This window comes from Clavelina lepadiformis, chromosome 1 (assembly GCF_947623445.1).
Source record: "Clavelina lepadiformis chromosome 1, kaClaLepa1.1, whole genome shotgun sequence".
Taxonomy (NCBI): Eukaryota; Metazoa; Chordata; class Ascidiacea; order Aplousobranchia; family Clavelinidae; genus Clavelina; species Clavelina lepadiformis.
The window spans coordinates 4,726,604-4,732,561 of NC_135240.1; the positions used below are offsets into that span (position 1 = coordinate 4,726,604).

Here is a 5,958-nt window from a genome sequence, read left to right on the forward strand (position 1 = left end):
ACGGACAAGTACTTATGGCTTAGGCACAATTAGGCTTATGCTAATTAAAAAGCAAACACAAATACTATGAAGGTCGACACAATCCCGCACCAAGACATAAATTTTCTTCAATATGTTGCCTAATTTGGGTTATAGCATGACGTAATCACTAAGCAATTTACTTTTTTAAACAAAGGCAACTAAATAGCAATTGAGAGTTTAAAATTTGTTTGGTAAATGGCATTTATTGCAGAAAATATAACCTAATTCGATAGATTTATGTCCTATTTGGATTCGATAGTTTTAGCAATTTCACCAGAGTTCTTCTACTTTGGCGATAATAATCCTTAAATATATTTACATTTGTATTGGCAATCACAAGAGGTGCTAAAATGAAAATAAAGTATACTGCTGTTATCACTTACCTCAATCAAGCAACAAGTGTACCAGCTTGAAATGTTTATGTTGAAGTAAGCATTGCTGCCCTATAAAATCTAATAGATATGCTAATTACCTGAAACATAACGTATTTAGTCTACATTGTCAGTCAACATCAAACAAGAAGTGAAATAAAGAGGCAGAGATTTTGAGCCTTAATAATTTTGTTAAAAACATGTTCTGCAGCCTATAGTATCAGTTTTACGTGAATTAAGCACATTTTTGTTGTGCTTCATTCAACATGGTTGGAAATAGGGCAGTTGCACTGACAAGATTCATCAATGTGCACACCAAACTTTTTATCTTCACGCCTATTTACAATAAACAAAAAGAAGCTAGTTGTTTAAACATCAAAATAAAATAAACAAACTAAGAATTGAGGCTTTGGTGCTTGCCCTCAGACCACAGGTTGAATCTTTGCACGCACGCTTTCTCCTTGAAAGCTGCCATACTTTCCATTCTGGTTCATACAACACAACGCATTTGCCATAACCTAAAAGCTTTTTTGTAATAACGTATGGTATTAGAATCATATTTCAGAATTACCAGTAATACAACTTTACTGTATATCATTTTCCTTTCAGATATCTTTACCAACATATGACTAGTTATTAACAAACATTTTATGCAAATTACATAATAAAATGGTCTACTGAATGTCTTCATCTTATCATCGCAGGTTAACCTAGGACTTGCTGGGATAGGCCTAGCTGCAATAGACCTAGATAGACCAATTTTTTTCGCATCTGTCCTATGACAAATGTAAATCTAACCAAGTGGTTCTTAACCTTTCTCATTTTCCCATTTACGCCAACTACCAAATATAAATTTCCCTGCTTTGGTTTTTATCTGTTTCCTGGCTCCAGCTTAAATTGACCTAAATTCTAAATATAATTGAATAAAAGCAACCAAACAATTCCATTTAATGAATTTGTTTTGTTGAAATCGTTATATTTCTGATAAGTACCACAAATGCTAGGTATACGCAGCTTAATAATATGTAATATTCGAAATTTCTTATCATCATATCAAATGTAAGTTAGCCGCATTCTTTTGGTGTGTGAGGCAATTGGGCATGTTCAACAGTAAGCTGTAGAGTATAATATAATAAAAGGTGCATTCGTATACAGAGTTTGAGTCGGCGTCTGGCTGAGAACAATAAAATGTAGCTTTTCGAAGCCGTCAATAAGTGAAGATTTAGATCTCTGGAAAGCATAGGTGAAGAATGGCCGAAACCTTCACTTACGCAGACAGAGTCAAAAGACAATGGAATAATGATGTGGCTGAAGAATACAGCAACCATTGCGAGGTGACCATCCAATTGACCAATGATAACAAGAGGGAAGACATCTACAAGATGCTAAAAGAAATCAAGATACCGCTTGAGTACATCGAAGGAATAATACAGAAACCGGGAAACATGGTAAATATTACGTTAGACCGAAAAAACAATGCTATAAGACTTGCAGAATTACTTCAAAAGAGGCCGGAAGTAAAGTATGCCATAGCCCACGGAGACGAAAGAATAGACCTCACGGTCAGATGGGTACCGATCCACTACCCACAGAAACAAATCGATGCAATCCTTGCGGAATTTGAGATTCAAGGCCCAGCACGTTTGGGCGTCGATAAATACGGCATCATAGATGGAAGGAGGATCTACAAAGTGAACAAGAAAACGTTGGAACGACACCAACTCCCATCATACCTGTACCTGGGCAAAATCAGATGTGCGGTAAGCTACTTTGGACAAATTCAAACATGCTCCTTCTGTACAGAACAAGGACATAAATTCAAGGAGTGGCCAAAGAGAAGGCGAGAAGGCAACAACAGTGCGGACGAACGAGATATCCTGATGACGACCGCTCAGACAGTAAAAGCCGACGGGGAGGGATCACCACCACCCCCAGCGATAGTAAAAAAGTATTTTCTGCCTTGGCAGGAACAATCGAACTACTACGAGGAAAGAGCACCAAGGATACGGAGAAAAGCCAAACGGGAGCGGAACCCCACTGGAAGAAAGCCTGAAGTTAGACCCCGATGAGCGATCCTCGGAACGACCCTTGGAGCGAGACCAAAGTGAGAGCCGTGGAAACAAAAGAAAGAATAGAAGTGGAGACTCAGACGAACAACAAGAAGAACCCGAAGCACAGGGATTTATGGACGGACAAATTCCATATGATGCTTCCAATCTCCCAGCGAACCTAACACGCATGATCCCCTGCTCATGCGGACGGCACAACCGAATCCGGAGAAACAAGAGCTCATCAAGAACAATCCCGAATTTTAAAGAAGCGAACTACTGTAAAGGTTGTACGGCAGCCTTTATGCTATGTGCCTGTACCTCATTCTCCGTAATACGAATCAACAACAGACTTAAGTCGTTCCAGTGCAAAGGATGTGAAATGACTTACGAACCAAATACCGAACACCTTAATGTCACTGTAAACTAGAGATTGTAAACCTCTATGTGTTTCCTGCTGTAGAACGAATCCTGGTTCAAACCTACGAAATGCATTGCCTTATTGTAATTTGCGTTTATTCCGAACATTGAAGTACTCGTATTTAGTTTCTTGTGTCCCCTGTTTATACGATCATTTTTTTCTCTCTTATTAAACGTGCCTTAACAATGTATTAAGAACGTTTAATAAACCAAAAAAAAAAGGTGCATTCGTGTACTAGACCCCAGCCAACTAGAACAACTTAAAACCTAGGCTATGCAAGGGAAGGATTTATGACGTAATAATTGATCAAGACGAGCGTTTTTGGACCACTCTGCGGTTCCACCTCCTGTTAAATTTCGGGTCTGTTTTACTTTTACTTTCCCATGTCAGGGTTGAGTATAAAACAATTAACAGATTGTCACCTTACATGCATTATTCTTTCATAGACCTGAATTTCTCCTGTAATAAGCTTTGCTTAGAACAGACCAATTCGGACAACATTTACAAACAACTGAATGTAAATTGCCTCGAACTAAATTACAACCTCTGCGCGATCTTGGCTCAAAACTTTCTTGTGCAGTTGCTAAAAAAAGAATAGCGTACATAGACATCACATTACACAGAAATTAGACGTAGCAGTGAACTTTAATCAAATGAAATTAAGTAGACACAACAAAAAAACGCAAAAAAAATTAACTAAATGTTAGGCTTAATATCTCAGCTATACATATACAACTAGCGCTTCCTTTTTAAGTGGGCCTAATTTTGTGAACTAATACATACAAATTCATATTTAACTCAATCGTGACTATATTATCCAAATTGAGACACCACTACCTAGTGAAGCAATCTGAACCACGAATATCCAATAAATCTGTAGAAAATGGTTTCACAACATTTGACCAAATAAAAAAACAAAGGAAAATAGCCACATGCACCAAACAAGCAACTCGTGGTCAGGTATTTGATTTGTAGTACGGTACAATGTTGAAAAATTAACAAAAATTGGGACAAAGTTTCAACAAAAGTGGTTTTGCTTTATTTATAACTGTTTCCTATTTTTTTCCAACATAGATTCAAACAGGACCATTTTGCTATTTCATGTGATAGGTACTATAAACAAGATACAAAAAAAGATCAATTTGTTTCAAATTTAATCCCACTCTAGTAAAGCATCTTAAGTTGTTAACTGGCAAAACTTAATTAATTATAAAATATTAATTGCATCAAAATCATATCCATAAGTAGCCTCCTTTATTTGATTGTTTAAACTTGTCTAAGCTGCTAAAAATCTTATTTCTGGTATTCAATTTCTTCCTGACAGTTCTTTGTCGGTAACGAACATAACCAAATCGCCTTCTAATAATAACCTCGTATGCTAGCTCAGTAGCAGGAACTTCCGCGTAACACGTCACAAACACTATCATTGTGATCTCATCCTACGCGTAACAAGCTTGGTAATCAACATGGTTATATTCTAAAGCTGTTCTGTCTGAAATTCTAGAACATGCCTGGCACAAACAGGCCGCGACGCGTTTATGGATTAACGGTACTAGAAACATCACGCGGATCATGCAACAGTTTCACTTTCGCTTCTTCGCGTTAGAGTGGTTAGACCAACTAACAGAAAAAAAACGAAAAATTTCGTCGTCCCTTATTACGTCATGTCGTGTTTACAAACAATGCAAGCGGATGAATCATGCATTGTGGCAATTTGCAAATTCGTTTAGCTTCAGAGCTTCACATTCTATTTACAGTATTAAAAATTAAGCTTTATAATTACCTCATAATCATTAAATCTTTTTGCATTTAACTTTGTAGACATGTCATGTGTGCTCAGGTTGAACTCTATGCGTTAGTTTGCTTATGGTGTATGCGACTGAAGATCATCAAGCAACCTATAAATATTCAGCAACAAATGTCCTTGTCCATGTTGAAACTACTGTGGTCAATTCAATCCAAAATATAATAAATGGCAAGCAACCGTCACAGCTGTTTTACTTCGTATAAACGAAAGCATTTATGAGCTGTTTCTTTTGTCCAGCACGATTAAAAATCTAATTGTTATTGTGTAGTCTATAATTTTTTTATCAGCCTTGAAAAAAAGTTATCTCCATCCAAATGAACTCATTAATATTGACAAAAGTTTACCAAAATAATACAAGCAACGAACCATACACTCTTGCGCACGACAACAAATGTGCAGCGTTCAATTACTGCAAACGCTGTGGAATGTTATGGTGACCGGTCAGTTCAACCCTGGACTATAAACATAGGAGGATTCAATCAACATCTGTGGCTTAAATTGTTCTGAATTCAATAGGCTACGTTGGTTGGTCATTATTCCCTAACTACCTGCGAGATAATGGCTGCAGTTAATTTACCTAAAAACGTCATATTATATTTTTATTGATCATTTTGAAATTATCTTTTAGACTTGGACGCTCTTCACACCAAGTTATGCTTTAAAAACAATTGTCGTTTTTATAAAAACAAATTGAAGCGAGCTGCGTTCTTTATTGACAGGATACAGCTGAATATTATGTCTGTAGCATAATGTCTTTTCTTTGCGTTATATTTTAGAAACTCTGGTAAGATTGAAACACAGTTTTGTTGGAGTCAGCTTGGTTTCAAAATTGAACACCATAAAATGCAATCAACCATGCTTGCAGGTATGAGAGAACGTTTCACAGCGAGGCATTTTTAACGGTTTTTGATGCGTAAAACCGCAACAATCTTGAGCTCTGAGTATCTCGGGCAGGTTGGACAAACGCGAACACTTCAGGTGAAACTTTAAAACAAACCAATCGCAACGCAAAGATAAATGAAAGAAACTCGAGAGGTACTATAATGCAGTATTTGAGTCGTTTTTGATTTCGACGTTGATCTGGTCGATCCAGCCCCAATCATCTTGTCTTTGTAGAAGTTTCGACAAATTACAACAAATATCTTATTTATTGCTGATGGACTGTTCGCCATGATCACTGAACAGGAGAAAAATTGTTGACGTAATGCGCAAGAAGTTAACCGTGAAGGGCGTCGCAAGGGTAATATTGCCGGGTAGACATCTCAGCTCGCATTGTTGAGAACACGACGC

At 37.1% G+C, this 5,958-nt stretch overlaps 1 protein-coding gene across 1 annotated transcript in view; it reads right to left on the reverse strand.

Annotated features, from left to right (window-relative positions):
* Positions 1-1,115, reverse strand: part of LOC143449843 (uncharacterized) — a 37,537-nt gene extending 36,422 nt beyond the window's left edge. The window contains exon 1 of the mRNA XM_076950175.1: positions 405-1,115. The gene's annotated coding sequence lies outside the window, so the exon portion shown is untranslated. The remainder of the gene's footprint in view (positions 1-404) is intronic.
* Positions 1,116-5,958: the final 4,843 nt, after the last annotated feature.